This window comes from Ambystoma mexicanum, chromosome 2q, assembly GCF_040938575.1.
Source record: "Ambystoma mexicanum isolate Mex_15411 chromosome 2q, UKY_AmexF1_1, whole genome shotgun sequence".
NCBI lineage: Eukaryota > Metazoa > Chordata > Amphibia > Caudata > Ambystomatidae > Ambystoma > Ambystoma mexicanum.
In genome coordinates, this window is record NC_090924.1 from 491,706,308 (window position 1) to 491,727,071 (window position 20,764).

A 20,764-nucleotide genomic window follows, 5' to 3' on the forward strand; every position below is an offset into this window, starting at 1 on the left:
TGGAACTGCCGTCTTCTTGGGGCTGTTGGGATGAAGATGAGCCTATCCCACCCCCTTAGGCGCTTCCAATTTAGGCGAACCCCATACTAAGTGATATAACCCACAAGGGGGGAGTTGCCCCCACCCCCAGGGCAAATATAAAGGCCCTGTAGCACATAGAAGTAGGCAAATAGCGCTAGCCCTGTCCATGCCCCTGCAACTCTATTTTGTATTAGGCCAAGGAAAGAAACGCAGATGGCCTGCAATGCGCGCATCCATAGTGCACACAGAGGTGCTAAATTATCAGAACACAAGGCCTGCTCCGCACGAACCCTGTTCCCACGGAAATCCATTTCCCTCTTGTCCCTCAAGTGTTGCGAATATCTAGTATTGCTTCCAGGAATCTACCCTGCGAAGAGCATGAGACAGTACCAGGCTCCATCTCCACTAAACTGCCAATGGGCCTCTGTCCCCCACCCAGCGAGACCTGAGCCGGCCTCACTTCATTGACCCAACCCCCAGGCCCTAACCTCCCTAAGGTGCCAACCACAGATCTAAAGCCTGCACAACTGTATATCTCTCCAATAGCAACCCACGTCTCCTGTAACATGAGGTAATGGGAAGGGTAAATCGTAGATCAAACCACAGGGGTCAGTATGACTATTTTATCCTTTCCTCTCCCTGACACCCCATTCCTGTGATGCCCAGGCCCCTGCCATAATGAATGAATAACCGGGTTCTGTTGTTTACCTTAGATTAGATATATTGTATTAAATGTTTGTCCTGACCTTCACTGCATGGATTTGTCCAGCTGACCCACGTGCGCCAAGATCGACAGGTAAGAACCAGCCAATTAGCACCCGCCATCCTCTATGAAACAGGCACTTGTATAGGGTTCTTCCAATCGGGAGCACCAAAATATCCTGTACAGAGATGACGTTTTTGGTACTTATAAACTCCTGTTTGATGATGAAAGATGAGGGCGCTCTCGAGCAGCACAGTTCTGTGCTGACACTTGTATTTTGTACAAGCAAAACTATCTCTTGACTTTATTCCCTAGTGGGTTGTATTTGCTCTGGAGTATGCACACAGAGATATATGCCTTCAGGGCCCCCAACAGGAAATGGGGTGACATTCCTAAGTGTACAGTCCATTTTGTAATTGAATCATGGCACTTTAACACAAATCACCAAAACACCTCCCACGCTTCTAACTCCCAGGATGGGGTAATAATGTAGTAAGATATGAACCCTAGCACCGGTCACATCAAACCTCGAAGCATGACACCAAACACGCACACTTTCCCTTTAACACATGGCTCACAGCTCCTTTAAGCATGCTGCTGGTAGCCCGCGAGGCTGGGAATAAAATGTGCATGCCGTTCCACAGAGACTAAACCTTAGGCTGTCATGCTACACTGCTACCTCTGTATCAATGTTGACTTCTTGCACAACGTCCTTGGTGTGCTCCAGCTGCCTTCCACAGGGCTTTGCACCCGACTTGCACATTTATTGCCACACTGATGCTGGGCTGCTTCACGGTGCAAAATAATCCAGGCATCTGCACTGGAGAGTGCAGCTAATGCGCCCACAGTGCACTCAGATTTCCATAGGCAGGGCAATGACGGCTTATCAGGCCAAATGCTTTAACAGCCAACCCAATGACCTTCATACTGAGCAGACTACAAAGCTGCCATCCTCCATGTTGAAGGAGGATTTCTTCACCTATGAAAGAACGACATAGACACAATCAGTCAGTTTCTCAGCCTTACTTGTTTTGCAATATCTATGCACACTAACTGTTCAGCATGTAGGGAGTTTATCTCCACACAGCCATTCCATGTGTTTCCCAGTGCCATAATTTGTCAAACTCACTGTGGTGCCTGCCCCTTTAAGGGCACACACGCGGCACAGTGATGCAACTCCACTGCGTGTTCATGTAAGAAACGGGGCGTTCTACAGCTCGCCAGTGCGACCGGGAAGTCTGGACAGAGAACATTGTGTCATGTGCTTTCCATATGCTGGGGCGGATCAAGGGGCCAGAGGGGCACCCCGGCAACCATCTACAGTGGCAGTGAGATTTCTTGGGGGCATTTTTCTCCTGATTTCCATGCCGCGGAGTCAGTGAGTTCTAAGCGGACGACTTCCATTCTGTCACATGTGGTGGTGAAGGTTGCGGCTCCCATTGGCAGTGCTCGTGCACCTCCCACGTACATTTTTGGATCCCCTCACGCAGGGGGTAACATTCTCTTGCTGGGAAACCAGATTTGGGGTGTTTTTGGACACTTTTCACTTGAGTTTTGTGGTGAGAACAGGAGTGAGGATGAGTGACATTTGTCTTTCTTTCCCTTTGTCGCATCCAGAAACATTTTTAGGAACTTTGGCCTGTGCGCTGGGGAGGATATTCCGAGCTTATTGGACACTGGTGGATGGGCAATCACTACAGAAAGCCCGAGGGTGGAGTGTGTGTTACCATTTGCATGCTCGATTTTTTTTCAGTGCATTCTGCCTGGAGGAGGGCCATCATGAGTTGCGGCCCCAACTTCCACGTGGGGTGCTTGTGCACTCTCCACCATGGGTGACCAGGAAGATAGTGCAGGTGCCTAGGTGCCGGCAGGGCCAGCAGTCCCATTGGGTGCATGTGTGCCAAGACAGCAAGGGGCGCATACACCAATGCCTGAGTTGGATATTTCTGGGGCCCTGTTGAGCCTTGGACGAAGGTGGAGGCTCTGGAAAGACTGTCTGGACATGTACTTCCGGGCCACGTGTGAGGCAGATGAGGATAGCAAAGTGGCCACACTTCAATACTCGGCAGGACCAGCAGTACATGAAATTTTCAATCATTGCAGCCAGTGAATGCATCATACGCAGCAGCCAAGAACGCGTTGCGCGAGCACTTCATGCAATGAGACAACTCGACTATGACCGTTTCATCATGTGTAGCGCCAGACAGAAAGATGATGAGTCTCAGGACATGTATGTTCTATGGCCGTCTGCGCCGGATTGCGATGTTATGTGCCTGGGAAAATCCGCAGACCATGTTCAGTAACCAGCTCATTAAGGGGTGTTCATCTGGCAAGCTAAGAAGGCAGGTGCTGCGGTAACCGGGACTCACGCTGCCCCGCATACTGGAGCTGGGCCAGTCCCTTGAGGTGTCCGAAGTGAGTGTGTCGAAAATGGATGCGGCCATTCGGTCAGGGAAGACGGAAGAGGTGTGTGCCATGGGCCGAGGTCAAGGTGGGAGAGGTGCCTGACGACCAAGTGATGGACAGTGTGACAGAGGAGGCAGGTCTCTGGAATCATGCCTCAAGTGCGGTTACGATCTCCCGCGCCCTGCGGATTGTCCTGCGCAGGGGAAAGCGTGTGGATGCTGTGGAACAATCGATCCCTATGCCCGGATGTGCAGGGCACCGTTACCAGTGGTGGTGCCGAGGGGGCTGGTAAGGGCAGGGTTTTTCAGACAACAACGCCCACCCAACGTCTCTGAAGTAGATCAAGGGGAAGATTGCCTGATTCAGGAAGAGGAGGAAGATGATGAGGTGTTAATATCTTCTTCCTATCAAGGCAGCCACAGTGTCTTGCACAGGTCAATGAGTCAACGGTAGCTGTGCTGGTGGACACGGGGGCATCAGTGAACATGATGGCATGGGTGCATTATGATGCCATGTTCGTGCCGCCCACATTGCAGAAGCTGAGGGTGCGTATATTCATGTTTGGCGGCGAGCAGCCCATTCCATTCACCGGAGCATTTGTGGCGAAGGTCGGACATGTAGGGACATCCATCAAGGCTCGGTTCTACATGACGAGTGTTAGCAGCAACACTCTCCTGAGCTGTGCAGCGGCAGAAGCATTGTGCATCATAAGCTTTGCATATGCGGTGTACGTGGAGGACGTACAGGGTCTTCTCACAAAGTACAGTCAGCTGTTTGCGGGGATAGGCCACATGGCTGGCGAACTTGTGAGGCTGCATATTGATGTCCATCCAGCCAATTGCACTCAAGCACCGCAGAGTCCCATTTCATCTATGGGGCCTGGTGAATAAAGAACTGGATAATCTGGTGGAGATGGAAATCATCGAGAAGGTTGATGGACCTACCCTGTGGGTGTCACCTATAGGCCCACACGTAAGCTGAAGCAGCCTGACTCGGTGAGGATCTGTGTTGATATGCGGCTCCCAAACAAGGCCATCAAGCGAGAGAGACACCTCACACCCATGATCAATGACATCATCACGGAACTGCAAGGGGCTCTGTTTTTTTCTAAACTTGACCTGTGTGCTGGCTATCATCATGTGGTGTTACACTCGGACTTGAGATACATCACTACTTTTACCACACAGCGGGGCCTGTACCTGTACAAACGCCTAAGCTTTGTTGTGTCATGAGTGGCAGAAGAGTTCCAGTACATCATCCGTGGGGCCCTGGCATATCTGGAGGGTGTTCTCAACATCAGCAGTGACATTCTGGTGTTCGCAAAGACAGAGACTGAACACATGGAACGGTTGGTAAAGACTCTAGAATGGCTGCAGGTGCTGAGGCTGACCTTGCACAAAGAAAAGTGTGAATTCCTGAAAAGAAAAATTTAGTTTTTCTGATTCCTGTTCAAGGAAGGGGGGGTGTCACCCGACCCCCGGAAGGTCAAGGACATTGTGGAGGCAAGGCCCCCAGGGAATGTAACCGAAGTCCGAAGCTTCCTGTGGTTGTTTCATCCGGAACCTAGCTTCCAGGTCAGAGCCCCTGAGAAGCTTCACCAGGAAAGATGCGACGTGGCAGTGGGGCCCGCTAGAGCAAGCTTCTTTTGAGGATGTGAAAGGGGCCCTAATGGCAGAAGACACCACAGTGTTTTTCAATCAGTTGTCATCGGAGGTGGTGGTGGATGCCAGTCCATTTGGTCTGGGTGCGGTCCTTACGCAAACAGACGCACAAGGACAGATCAGACCGATCGCCTATGCGAGCAAGGCACTGTCAGAAACAGAGCAGTGTTACTCGCAGATTGAGCAGGAGGCCCTGGCGGTCTTGTGGGGATGTTGGCACTTGCGACTATATGTGCTTGGACAGCCGGTGACAGTGGTGACTGACCACAAGCCTCTGCTGCCAATCATGTCCGGCGCGTCATCAAAGCCCCCAGCCCGGATTGAAAGGTGGATGCTAGCACTCCTGGAGTATGGGGTCCCGCTGGTATATTGGCCGGGCAATAGCAGCGTAGCAGATTATCTGTCAAGACCCCCAAGAGGCGGGGTGGAAGAACGTGAAGACATCAGTAGTGAGGAGGCTGACGAGCATGTACAGCTAATTGTGGAATCGGCAACTCCAAACTCAGGGCCGCTCCAAGAGCTCTTGATACTGAAGGCAGCCCTTCATCAGGGGTCGGGGAAGTCATCGGTGGACACCCTGGCACAAACGACCCAAGAGGCCTGGTTGGCGCTGGAATATTTGTGGAGAGTGAAGGAGGAGCTGACATTCTGTAAAAGCAAGGAAATATCGAGGCTGAGTACCACAAAAGGAAATACACCAAACACGGGCTATAAAGACTCACAGATCTTTAATCTACTCTACAGTTACAAAGAAACAAAAATGCAGATTACTATCTGGCTCTCAATACATCACAATGAGTACTAGCCCTTCAGAGTTAGGAGAAAGAGAGTGCTGGACATCTAGACATTCGCATATTTATACATTTCAATAATAATGTCCAGCTCCTCTACAGGTTAATAATCCGTGGTCTAGAGTTTGTGCCGAGTTCACTTATGGCTCATACAATAATATGCACATGGATTACTTCGGTTTACATTTCAAACAAGTTACAATGGCAAAGTGTATTGCTGGATTTAGCAGCAAGCCTTAGCACATATCCCTTCACAATGCAGTTCTGCCAGTGTCCACGCTCAACATTTGCATTACATTGTCCTCGATGTGTGTTCGCAGATGAGGCTTGTTAGTGCAGACAATCCTTAGACCACAAGTCATGCTTGGGACAAGGTCTCATTACCTAGTCTAAACATTCGGCCCTCGGACAGTCTAACCATTAACTAGGCACAAAGGTCGGGAAGGCTCGGTTACAAGTTGGAAACACAGTCCACCATTTTAGAACACAGAATCACATATGAACAGAAATCAAAATGGCGGATGACCATAAAATGGCGGCGAAGTCAATCTAAAATTGAAACTTTGCAACGCGGTTTTCTTCGTAGAGCGACTAGGCTTAGGCCAATATACATCAGAAGGAGGCACAATATGATTTCCCATTTAACAAAGCCTCATTTTGACCTAAGCCAAGCACTAAACTATTTTTAGTCACTTTACGAGTAACTCCACGTCTCAATGTCCATACAACCTGAATCACAATCATCGGAGATATCGATCGCCATAAGTTCTGTGACAGAAATTTTCTTCAACACAAACTCATAGGTCATTCTCTCTGGGGCGCGTACCTTTTGTCCTAATGTTCCCATCGTCTGTGCACAACATCCCCCTAACACTGAAAATATGGCAGGAAGACATTGTATACAGCACCAGCAGAACAACAGAATACTAAGAATAGTCAATAAGACCGAAAGTAGCTTCCATCCCCAATTCCCACAACCAAGCACTAAGATCCCAATTTCCCTCGGGAACGTGCACTTCTGAACTAAGGACAAGCAGATTTTGTATAGCCTTAAAGATGGTTGGGGAGAAATCCGGTGCGAAAATGCAAGAAGCAGACCCCACTTATTTACATACTCTACCACGTTCAGCCAGGATGATGTCTAATGCCATCCGGTTCTGTAGTGCCACTAACCTTATCGCTTTCTGTTCTAGAGTCGTGTTATAGGGTATGTCAGTGGTCCGGTTGATAGCTCTCTCCAGTACTCTAGCTATTCCTCTGATATCCTCAGAGTTTAGTATTTGTCCCCAAAAGTTCACAACGTTGGTGCAACCCTTGAAACCCATTGACTGAGTACCATTCCTCAGTATGCAGAAAGAAACTGAATCAGGGCTGTGGTTAACAGTGTAGGAAGACGGCGTGGCACCCCTATTGCCTATAGGAGCCATCTTGAAAGAGATCAGAGATTGAAAAGGTTGAGACAGTCTATCAGAAGGCCTAATGTAAGCAACATTAAGCTTGCTAGTATTTGCAAAAAGTGAGCATCCCAGGGGCGGTTAGAACTCTTCAAATTCATTCAAATTCATTCCATCAAAGTTCCCCCAGATGCTATCATTCCATCGGCCAAAGAATAGTGCCCTTAAAGAAGCATAACATGCAGTAGTCAAAGGCAAAGGATGAATATACCAGCCCAACCCCTTGTCTCCATGTTCCGGTAAATGAGAGCAGACCCAGCAATTAGATTTGTTCAAAATGGCATGTATCACATTCATAATAAGCAGTAGTGTGTTATTGTAGTAACTCTGTCTGTGTTGAGAGTCTCTAGGAGATAGAGTGTGCAGATGCACAAAAGGTGTAGATACATTGGGTACATTTTCAGTGGGCAAAAGAGTTTCGAAAGGACATACTTCTTCCATATACCAAAATCCTAAAGCAATTACTATTGTGAAACCGGTTAACATAATTACAAGAAAACAAAACATTTTAAAAGACCATGTATTTAATTGTCCATTGTCTATACTGGCCACACTATCACTTGTTTGTTCACTACGGGTGGAGGCGGTAGCAGGCATTGATCTCCTGATCACGTGTTTTCTTAGTCCTTCCCTATCCATAGCCAACGGCTTTCCCACATATGCAAAAGACAGGGCCAAAAGACAAGCCCTATGGTGATTTTCCCGGTGGCACAGCCGAACCGTGCAGTAAGTCTAGCTCCGTGGACGCAGATTGTACCTTGTGGCTAATGGTACGGTGTGATCTGCGAACAACGTGTCGTTGCTTCCTGATGGAAGTGGTGGATTTGCAACGGAACCTATCAATGGTGAAAAAGGATCTGTAGGAGAGTGTGGAGATGAAGCAGCTGTTTCCCCAGGCCCCACGGGCTCAGGGAGTATCTCCGAAGCGCACTCAATACTGCTCAATGCTGAGTGATCGTTGGGAGCAGAGCGGGTAAGATTTTGTGTATCTTCTGTATAATGTGGCAAAGGGAAGGGAATCCTCTTGACATGCGACGCATGAATCCAGTGCCTTTTTCCTTCCACCCTGATCGCAGTCTGTGTGGCCAGTAGAACTTGGTGCGGGCCTCTCCAGCGGGGTGCAAGACAGGATGCTCGTTCAAATGCTTTCACAAGCACCCACTGCCCAGGATGGATGCTGTGACCTGGCCCCTTATATTTTACTGGAAGGGCTTCTCTCACCTGTTGGTAAATCAAATACAGATTTTTAGTTAACCGGTCACAGTAATCAGAAAGAAGTACATGTTCGATATCCCTCAGGGCCCGGGAGTTTGGGACATTCCAAATGTTAGGTGGCCTACCCATAACCACCTCGTATGGGGAGAGCCCAGTCTTAGTCTGTGGGGTGGTGCGCATAGATAGTAACACTTTCGGTAAGGCGTCCGGCCATTTGAATTTGGTGCCAGCACACGTCTTAGCCAGCTTGTTTTTCAAAATTCTATTATGTCTCTCTACCAATCCAGCATTCTGAGCATGTCTAGCCGAATGGAACCGTTTATCGATCTGTAATCCCGTGCATATCTGTAGAATTACAGCAGCGATAAAATGTGGACCATTGTCCGACCAGATGACCCTTGGCAAACCAAACCTAGGAAACTATTCCTTAAGCATGGTTTTCGCCGTTGTAATTGCTGTAGCATCTTTCACAGGAAAGGCTTCAACCCATTTACTAAAGGCGCAAATAACAACCAAGACGTACTTTAAATTATTACAGTGCTCCATTTCAATGAAGTCAAAGTGTATAACTTCGAAGGGGAAAGAAGGTGGACCAAAACTACCCTATGGTGTCGATGTGCCCTTTCCCTGCTGTTTGAGATTTTATCGTTAACCCAGACATTTTCGAACATTTTACACACTTTCCTTGCACAGATGTAGGTGGGCCCATGGGCCATTACGACCATCATTGTAATGTATATGTCTGGCATTATTCATTTTCCCTCTAACTTATCCACCCAACACCCGTCATCATCCAATTTTGCCAAACCCTCAGCCCATTGTTTAGTTTCTTCTAACGTGGCATCGGCTTGGATGTTCTTTACAGATTCAATGCCTTTGTCTATGATGCAAACATTTGTGGCTTCCCTTGCAGTGTAAATTTCTGAATAGAGATCGGTCACAGTTTGTTTGGCTATCTACTGGTCAGCAAAAGCATTCCCTTTTCCTATATCATGTATGATTTTCCGATGCGCTGCGCATTTCATGATTGCTAACTGAGTGGGGAGTGCAAGCGCTGAAAGTAACCGCACTATCAAGGAGCCACATTGAATCTTTGTTCCATGTGAGGTCAAGAAACCTCGTTCTGCCCCAAGTCTACCGAAGTTGTGAACTACCCCAAAGGCATACTGACTATCAGTATATATGTTTACTCTAAGCCCTTCGGAAAGTTCACAAGCTCGAGTCAATGCAATAATCTCTGCGGCCTGCGCAGAGTTATGCGTGATTCTTTTGGTTTCCACAATCGTGCTTGGTGTGGTGATGGCATAAGCAGCGTGGATATACCATTCAGAAGTTTGAAACTGGAGCCATCACAAAACAGCTCCCCTTGTGGGTCGTTCAAAGGAGTATCTTTCAAGTCGATCCTGCCATGAGTATCTTGCTCTGTGGTGTAGAGGCAGTCATGTGACACTTCGTCACTGCAAGCAGTATCTTGCGGGAAAGGTAATAGTTCAGCCAGATTCAATACAAAATACCTCTGAATTTTAATGTGCGGTGCGAACAAGATCAATTTGTATCTCGTTAATCGTGCGGAAGTGAGGTGTTACACTTGTGGTTTGTTTAATAGAACATCTACAGAGTGAGGTACCAACAAGGTTGAAGCATGGCCTAGGACAATACCCTCACTCTGTTTTACAGATGAAGCAGCAGCAGCGACAGCTCTCAAACATCTTGGCAAAGCGCATGCAACAGGATCAAGGGCGGAAGAAAAGTATCTGCACGGCCTATTCTTCCCTCCATGTTCCTGCGTTAATACAGCCAAAGCACATCCATCACGTTCATGCACATACAACTCGAAGGCCTTTTCATGATTTGGTGTGCCCAAAACGGGTGCTGAACACTTTGCAGTCTTGAGCAGATCAAACGCTTTCTGGTGTTCCAAGTTCCAGCGCAATGGGAAAGAAATGCCCTTCTTTGTCAAAGCCAACATTGGTTTAATCATTGACGAAAAGTTTGGGATCCACTGCCTACAGTAAGAAGCCATTCCTATCAAGGCTCTGACTTCCTTCTGTGTATTTGGGACAGACATGCTAGAAATGATTTTAATCCGTTCAGACGTCAACCTTCTTCCCTCCTTTGACAGGATATAGCCTAAATAGGCGACCTCCTGTTGACAATATTGAAACGTTTTGAGTGAAGCTTTATGTCCATGTTGTGCTAGGTGAATAAGCAACACCACGGTGCCCTCCTTACAGGCACTTTCTGAATCAGCAGCTAAAAGAACATCATCTACGTATTGAAACGATGTACAAGTGGTAGGCAACTCGAGTGTATCAAGCTGCTCTTTCAAAGCCCTTCTATAGATACTTGGACTTTCCGTGTACCCCTGTGGTGCACGTGTGAATGTAAACGAGCGTCCCCCCCTAAGGTGACCGCGTACATATATCGGCTATCCTTGTGTATAGGAATGCTAAAGAAAGCATTCTTAAGATCTACAACACTAAAGTGAGTAGCAGAAGCTGGGATCATAGTTAGTATCGTCGTCACATCAGGCACAATAGGAAATTGTGGAGCAACGATCTTATTGATAGCATGTAAGTCAATGATAAAACGAAAAGGAATTGCATTATCGCCTTTCTTGTACACAGGCAAAATCGGACTATTGCACAAACTACCTGCAATTTCTTCAATTACCCCACAGTGTACAAAATCGGAGACTATACACTTCAAAGCTTGCTCACCATCAACCAAAATCTTATACTGAGGAATACGTGGCAACTTTACTCCTTGTTTCAAAATGTTCTTAACAGGCTCAATTTGTAGAACACCAACATCATTGTCATCAATCGCCCATAAACTCTCCGGAACATCACTAAATTCCGGCTGCAAAGGGTCTAGTCAGGAACTGAGAGACAGAAAGTTGCTGTGGTGAAATCGTCAAAAGTACTCCATCCGAAGAACAATGAATTACTGCATTTAATTCTTTCAACAGATTCAACCCCAACAAATTCTCTCCACAGTTCGTTGTCAAAAGAAACAGACAGTGATCCGTGAATGGTCCTAGTGTAATCGGTACCGGCGGAGAAACCGGACTAACCACTGGTGTACCAGAAAACCTTACAGAAACATTGGTTTGCCCTGACAGTGGAATGTTTGGAACCCATGAATGATCAATGGAACACTTCTGTGCTCCTGTATCTATCAAGAATAGATGTCTCCTATTTCCTACCATCATTTCAACGTAGGGACCTTTCTGATTAACGGGAATAAGCGTTGGTTCCAAACCCTGCATCGGGCAATCCTAGCGAAACAATATATCGTCAAAAGGAAGGTCTTCAGAGAGATATGCAGTAGAAGGATGACCAAAAATGTTTCTATTATCCACACTCAGTGACTGATTGTCTTGTGAAAAAGATTGCAAATTCTGAGAAAACTGGCTTCTACCAGGACCCCCTGCCCCAGGGCGGCCTCTGGATCGTCTACCCATGGTACCAAATGTGTTATTCGACCTCTGCTGGAGGATCGGGCATTGTGCTCGCCAGTGACCCTCTTGTCTGCAATAGAACATTGGTTCGCATGTACAGGACCCAACGGCACATTACCCTGTGGAGCATACTGTCCCCTAAACTGTGCACTACCCTCTATAGGACCTCTAACAATCTGTTGCAATAGAACTTTAGTTTTCAGGTCTCCCTTTCTCTTTTCAATCCTCTCTTGACTCGGTTTTCATAGTACTGGCCCATATGCAATACTTCAGACTGAGACTTAGCCTGCCAAGTGCTCTCAGAAGTCATAATTTGCGACTGGATGTCAGGCAACAAGCCACGCACAAATTTGTCTACATTGTCTACAAATAGTCATTTTCCAGACTCTGTGCTCAAATCTTGTCCACTGAAATCTGAAAATACTTGTTCAAAACGATTAAAGAATTCGGTAGCACCCTCAGACTTCCCTTGGACACAAGCAGTAAGTTTGTCCCAAACAATCCTTCTCTCAGGAATTATGGCTTTTAGTTTCGTCACTATTCTATCAGGCAAAGTCAGTATTACCTGTGGCGGTCTCTCGCCAGCTGGCCTATCTCTATCTTGTCTAACCATATTATCCCATGTGTCCCCTAACCCTGTGTTAGGGAGAATTCTCTGTTTAGGCTGAATTTCCTAAACTAGTGAGTCCCCCAGCAGCTTTGCTGGATTTCTGGAGTTTGTTTTTTTCCATCCTGCCAAGAGTGAGACTCTTTTTCTCCCACTCTTGGACATGAATGTGTGTAATTCCTTTAAATGTCAATGTGTTCTATGGGCTGTGGGGTCTTTTACTCCATAGGGTCTCATATGTTTTGCTATGTGTGTTACAACGCACCCTCCGTGCCGTAACACTGGGGCGTCCTCAGCGGACCTCCACCATAGACTCCATACCCGGGGACTGACTACTGTCTCACCGGGCATGTAAAGTCACCATTGGCTTTACTAGACCTAAATTTACTAACAGAACTAGTACAAACCATCCTATTGTGGACGTACTAGTAGGAGTGATTCGATTACTCCTGGGTCTGTTATTCAAGGGGGCACTGTCCCGTCCCCCCTCGTCGAGTTTTGGCTGGTGGCAGTGGAAACTACTTGTTATATTCGACCCCGAATATAACTCTATGGGATTCTTCCCATTGTTGGAGGTTAATACTTTTCCTCGTTAATCTCTAACATACCACCGGTTTATTTATCTTAAATGAATCTATCAGTTGGTATTTTCTGCCAGAACTCGGTTTTTAAAATGGCATCTGTGTTCGTCTCTGTGACTCCTAAACCAAAGGTTGAGCCCTTTGTTCCACTTTTGGCGGGCCTCTACACAGAGGCCCTCCAAAGTGGTGCCATTCTGTCTGGGTACCACAGGGGGTGAGGAAGGGGGTTTAGGCACCCTGGACTGAGTTGCCTTGCCAACTCAGGTCGCACTCTGGTGTGATTGGCCCAAGTGGTGAGCCACCCCGCTCACCACTTAGCGTGTTTTGATTGACAGCTAGGCTGAATGAATGGGGGTTTTCTGCATAAAAGCAGGGCTTTTAGGACTGGATCTTCAGAAGTCGCCACAGGACCTAAGAATCTGACGAGGGTAAAGCTGAGCCGACCTGCAACAATGACACCTCCGGTGGAGCCCTGCTGAACCGACTCACCACTTCCCGACGACAGAAGAGATCTCCCTGCCGGAGAGTCTCTTCCCCTGACTGGTGGGAACAACCAGTCCCCTTTGCTTTTTCTTCGCTCCAGGACGCAGTGGTCGAATTGCCCGTGCAGAGCACCTCGGCAACCGGATAGCCACTCCCCCTGCACCGCGACCAAAAGGTGGTGCCTTGTGACGGAGCACTCCGCGGCTGGTCTCTTCCCTGGTGGTGCAACGATCTTCAACTTTCCTTCGACGACGAGATCATCTCTTCTCTTGGCAAAGACCCGACGTGCATCCACCACCAGGAACAACTGCCCCCGCAGGAGCTGTCTCTCCACAAACAAGGTACCATGTCCGCCTGGTTTCCCTTTCTCCATTGGGTCGCCTCCAAGCTTTCTTAACTTTCTGTTCTGAACTGGTCCAATCTTTCAATAACAATTTGCGACAAAGACTCGAAGTGCATTTCCACTGTGATACTTTCTGTTTTGGGACACATCGCCTTGCCTCTCCCCGAGTGGGCCTGGCCTCTGAACTTTGCGATCTACTTTAGACCCTGCCTTACTCGCCTTGCATTTATTCGTAAAAGTATTGGTACCGAGTTGATTTCATAACCTGCCTTATTTTTCTCTCCCGTCCTAACGAATACTAGAGTGCCATCTAGGTTAAAGCATAAACCTCTGTCTGCAAATAAGTGATGCCGTTGAACCTGGACTTGTCAAACTATTGTTAGGGGGATTGATCTTTTTCTTATTGTAATTGTGATTGAAGTTGTTTGCCGTATTAGTGCCAGAGTGTTTTTCATAGATGTGTTTTTATAAATAAATAACTATATATCTTTACACCAAAGCCTTGTTCCGTGTTTGCTTGTTCTACTGTGTAAATTGCCCTATTTTGTATACTCCACATACTGCCTAACTCTTCTTGAGGGAAGTCTGACTGCTCAGCCACAGCTACCAAGTGAATCTGTGTGGTACAGACTGCTACCAAGTGGGTTTACTGCCAAACACCTGTAGTCCTAAATCTTTTGCAGTGGTCCCAGAGGGAACTGCACAGGTTTCCGCCTAACACCCTGCCGCATCGTCTACAGTCCTAATCTGTTTCCACAAATCAATAGGTAGGAGCACGGGGAATAACAAATCTATATCGCTCAAAGTAAATACTGACGACTGCAAGACAGATTCTATCTCTTTATAGAACCCTGTTGGATTCTTACTTATATCTGGGATGGATTGTCTGATGGTGTTCACTTCCTGACTTGAGAACGGAACATGAACAAACTGTGATGCGTAATGTGCAGGAATATCGTAAGCAGCAGTACCTGCTGCGACGTTAGCTGCAACCTCAACTTTTGGGACAAATGTCGGGGGAACCTCTCTCATAGGCAACTGAGAGATAGGAAACTCTTAACGCTTACTGAGCAACAGAGCTAAATAGAGTGCTGAAGCAGCTAAGGAGTGTCAGACGAAAAAGCTCTCTTGTAGATATTCAATAATTCTGCGGGACAAAAAATCTTTCTTTTTATACATTCATCCTGCAGGTATTTTATCATAACCTATATCACTTTCCTCTGTATTTCTGGTGTATACTGACTATATGTGTCATATACTTCTACAGGAGATATTAACATGTCTGAAATCCATCTAATCGCATCCTTTATGCAAATTCGTGTTTCCTCACTCATTGACTCACAAAGAGGAATGAACCGTTTCTGTACAAAAATAGTGCTCAAATTATCACCATCAGTTTCTTCATTGCATAACCTTTTTAACTCCCTTCTATACTCAAAAACCCTCCCGACGTGCTCAAATACTTTCTCTGCAGTATCTCTTCAATATGCTAAAACATTCAAATCCCTCAACCCTTGTGGGAGATCTACATCATCCAGTCTGTTCCACATTACAGATAAATGAATTCCCAGTCCTTCGATAAACACATTTTTCTCAGGAAAACTTTCTAGATTAGAGAGTGTGGCAAAAACGTCAGATTGTTCACCCTTCTCCATGCACTGTCTAGCCCATGCTGTCAAATCGCGCTTTCTCTCTTTAGACACAGTATTGTGAGTTACAATCTTTGATTCCGCTCCCTTATCAACTACAAGTGGGACAGAATCACTCGGGAGAGGAAGAATAGGCAAATCTTGTACAATCAGTAACTAAGGTGCTATCACTGGTGCAGAATACAAATCTACCAGACCCGTAACAGTAGGCAAAGGTGGAGATGCAGATGGAGGAGCAACGATAGGAGGAGGAACAATAACTGGAGGAAGAGGAGTAATAGGAGGAACAGGAGTTACTAAGGGAGGAGGAACGACAGCAGGAAGAGGTAAAGCAACAGGGTGTGCAGTCAAAAAGTCGAAAACATTATGTCAAAAGAAATAATGTCAAAAAAAAAAAGTCGAAAAAATAAAATTGAATGTTTTATTCTTTTAATTTTGGGTTCCAGGCGTAAAAAAAAGGGTAAAACACAAAAAATAAAAAAGTGGGGTTGCGGGGGAACCCCCCCATTTTGAACAAAAATCAATTTAAAAAAACTATTTGATTTTTTTTTTCTACTTTTTTTTTCGACATTATGTCTTTCGACATAATGTCATTCGATTTTATGACTATAAACCAAGCACCAGGCCTTCATTCATTTAGAAGTTTGTCAATTAATCCATCAGACACATGAAAATCTTTAGACGGATATATTTTCTGAATGCCAAGTTGAAAAGCCCTATCCATATTTCTAACTGACTCTGATTGTTTATTTTGATCATACAACAAAGTTTTCTCAGCATTGGACATATGCGGTGCGCATGTTTCTCTTTACTTTTAAGTTGCTGCATAGCTTCTTTCTTCCAATTTTTTAATACATCAAATGCTGCAGTTCTCACTTTTTTCTTCAACAATATAGACTCTAAATATTCTATACAAGGAATCGCAAAGCTACCATTGGTTGGCCACTGAAGTTCGGAAGCATGTCTAGTTTGTCTGTGCCAAATATCACTAAGTACTACACTACCAATGCCATGCTTACAGTACATAGTACAAGCCGGCGACCACTCCTGTGGCGCCGGATGACCAAATTCCAAAGATTGTCTGTCCTTGCGGAATAATGCCCTGAAGCAGGCAGACAATTTCTCAGGCATATCAGATTCCTGGTGCTACCTGGTCAATAATTGTACTCGCGAGCACAATGCGCCAAAACAAATTATCAGGATACTTAAGAATCGGGTCACGACTCACCTGATCAAAGAACTAAAGGAGGTCAGATCGGATAACTAAGGACAACTAAGGACCCTCGTGGTTGGTGATTTCGGCAAAACTGCCCGCCTCGATATATGGACCCTCGTCAAGATGCCGTCTCGGACCACGGGCTCACCATCCAGGGATCGGGTTGTGCAGTACTATTGAGGTATCGCGTCTCATCCAAGAAAGGGGCCCCCTTTTTTCACTGTCCGATCCCGGTCCGATAGCCGCGCCAACACTTCAATGAGGTGGCATCAATCTTGAGGGTCCCTATTCGGGTGCCATCTGTAAAAGCAAGCAAATATCGAGGCTGAGTACCACAAAAGGAATGTTAAGGAGAATTCTCTTATAAGGCTAATTTCCCAAACCTAGTGAGTCCCCAGCTGCTTTGCTGGATTTTTGGGGTTTGTTTTTTTCTCCTCCTAAGAGTGAGACTCATTTCCTCCCACTCTTAGGCATGATTTGAGGTATGCCTTTGACTTATTGTGTGCTTATGGGCTATGGGGTCTTTTACTCCATAGGGTATAATCTGTTTTAGTGTATGTGTTACACAGCACCCTCAGTGCAGTAACACAGGGGTATCATAGTGACCCCCAAACATAGACTCCATACCCTGGGACTGACTACTGTCTCCCAGGGCATATAAAATCATCACTGACTTTACTAGTCCAAAATTGTGAACAGAACCAGTACAAACCATCATATTGTGGAGGTACTGGAAGGGGATAATTTGATTGACCCTGGGGTCTGTTTCCAAGGGGGAACTGTCCAGTCCCCCCTTGTCGAGTTTCTGGCTGGTGGCAGTGGTTACCACGCAAAATATTCCACCAGAATATTTCCTATGGGATTTTTCCATTGATTTTAAACGCACCACTTTTTGGTGCAATGTTAAAGATACCGCTGGTTAAAGATAGGCTGTTGAATGGGGATTTTTCTGCATAAAAGCAGGGCTTTTGGAACTGGAACTTCAGAAATCACCACAGGACCAAAGAAATCCAAAGAGGGGAGAAGCTGAGCCATCTGCAATGACGACACCACCGGTGGAGCCCTGCTGCAACAACCTCACCACTTTCCAGACAACAAGAGAAGATCTTCTGCTGAAAGAGTCTTCTTCCTCTGAGCTGGTGGGATCAACCAGTTCGCCATTTCGCCTTCCAGGACGTCTCTTGGTCGAATCGCCCGTGCCAAGCACCCCGGCGGCCTGATAGCCAAGCTTCACCACTGTGACCGCGAATAAAAGGAACACACCTGTTAACCGACAAACTCCGCAGCTGATCTCTTCCCTGGGCAGCGCAACGACTCCAAGTTTCCTCCTCAACGAGATCTTCTCTTCCCCTGGTCGAAACCATGAACTGCACCCGCTGCCAGGAACAACTGCCACCGATGGAGCTTCCTCAACATACTGTGTTCCACCTGGCCTCCCTTTCTACGGTTTGCTAAAGGTGACGCTTAAATCCTTGGCTTTCCAACTGGGTTGGCCCCCAGACCTTCTAACTTTACCTTCTGAATCAACGCAATCTCTTTCGAAAATTTTTACAAAGACTTGAATACATTTCTAAACTGTGTGATCTTGGGCACATTTCACCTTGCTCCATTTAAAGTGGGCCTGGCCTGTGAACTTTGGCTCTAGAGTAGACTCTGCCTTCACTAACTTGTTTTGGTCTCATAAAAGTGTTGGGAACTGTTTTATTTTCATGACCTGCCTTTTTCTCTCCCTTTAACTTAATTATTGGAGTGCCATCTAAGTTACGCGCTCGCATCTGTTTACAAATAGTGATGTTTTGACTTAGACTTGTCTAATAATTCATAAGGGAGGTGTGTATACTTTTCTGATTGTGTTTGAACTTGCTTTGATTTATAGTGCTAGTGTATTTCCTTAAGTGTGTGTTAAATAAATAACTATATACTTTTGATACCAAGCTCTGGTTAGTGTTTTCTTGCTCTACTGTGTTTTTAGTCCTATTGTGTATCCTCTGTATACTGCCCTACTCTTCTTGGGAGGGGTCTGACTGCTCAGCCACAGCTACCAGGTAAATCTGGGTGGTGCAGACTGCTACCAATTGGGTTTTCTGCTTACTCCTGTAGTCTTAATCCTCTTGCAGTATTCCCTAAGGAAACTGCACAGGATTCTGCCTAACAAGGAACTACACCAAACACGGGCTATGACTCACAGATCTTTAATATACTGTACATTTACAAAGAAACAGAAATACAGATAGCTATCTGGTTCTGAATACATCACAATGAGTACCAGCACGTCAGAGTGAGGAGAAAGAGAGTGCTGGACATCTAGACATTTGCATATTTATACATTTCCAGCCCCTCTACAGGTTAATAATCCGTGGTCTAGAGTTCATAATGAGTTCACTTATGGTTCATACAATAATATGCACATGGATTACTTCGGTTTACATTTCTAACAAGTTACAATGGCAAAGTGTATTCCTGTATTTAGAAGTAAGCCTTAGCACATATCCCTTCACAATGTCATTCTGCCAGTGTCCACGCTCAAAATTTGCATTACATTGTCCTCGATGTGTGTTCGCGAATGAGGCTTGTTAGTGCAGACAATCCTTAGACCACAAGTCATGCTTGGGACAAGGTCTCATTACCTAGTCTAAACATTCAGCCTTCGGACAGTCTAACCATTAACTAGGCACAAAGGTCGGGTCGGCTCGGTTAAAAGTTGGAAACACAGTCCACCATTTTAGAACACAGAATCACATATGAACAGAAAACAAAATGGTGGATGATCCTAAAATGGCGGCGAAGTAGATCTAAAATCAGAACTTTGCAAAACGGTTTTCTTCATAGAGCGACTAGGCTTAGGCCAATATACATCAGAAGGAGGCACATATGATTTAACGTTTAACAATTTGTCAAGTCAGGGCTCTTACTCCAGGGAGACCGCATAGTGGTGCCGATGTGTACAATCCCACAGGTCATTGAACTGGTGCACCAGGGTCATTAAGGGATGGTGAAAACGAAAGCAAGGTTACACCGGAAAGTTTGGTTCCCTGACCTTATGAAACGGGTGGAAGAGTTTGTGTCAGCCTGTGTGTGGTGTCAGGCAGCTGCCCCCGCACCGAGAGAGCCCCTCATTGAAACAATGCCACAGGGAACAAGGCCTTGGATCTACCGGCAGAGACACTCACTTCTTGGTGGTGGTGGATAAGTGGTCACAGTATCCTGAGGTCAAATTCATCGAATCAGTGTCGTTTGATAAGGTGGCCGTAGCCCTGGAAAATATCTTTGGCACTCATAGGTTGCCTCAGACCCTGTGCTCCGATAATGGGCCGCCGTTCCAAGGGGACAGTTTCGCCCAGTTGATGGAAGAGTATGGGATACAATACAGAAAAATTACACCAGTCTGACCCCGTGCCAACAATGAGGCCAAGAGGTTCATGAGGACCCTCAAGAAGGTGTTCTGGATCACTCATGGCCAGGGCCACTGCCTAAAATGGGTTCTGTACCAGTTTCTGAGGGAGTATAGGGCCATCCCACATGCCTCGACTGGAGTGGCACCAGCGGAAGCAATGTTTCGACGGTGTCTGAAGGGGTTAATACCTGAAGTGTGGGAGCGAGAACCAGCCGTGATTGATGATGCTCAGGTAGAACGAGAAAGGAGACTGAGGACAGAAGGAGAGAACGTTAGAAGAGGACTCCAACCCCATCAGTTGATCCCCGGTAATGAAGTGCTAGTGAAGAACCAGCATCCACAAGGCAAACTGCCACTGACTTATGAGCCTAGTCCCATGGACGTGGTAGCAGTGCGAGGCTCTATGGTGACTGCGTCAGATGGAACTGCTACTGTCACCCGAAATGACAGTGGCCCTCATTACGACCCTTGCGGAAAGTGACTGACCGGACCGCCACAGTGTAAATAGCGTTTCCGCCATTGCACGATGGAGCAAAGTGCGGCCCATTCCGACCCATCGGGCACGAGCACCACGCCATGGCGGAAGTGCAAAGTCCGCGATGGCGGAAATGACCCCAAAACGGCCCACACCGCCGCCGTACGGCGCCCTAGGTGCAATACCGCCACCCATCATAGCGGACACCGCAGTGAGCGCGAACCGGAAAGTACGGCGACCGTAAATATACGGAAACGGAAGTAAAAACATGGGCCCGGAACGGGAAACAACACCCCGTACAC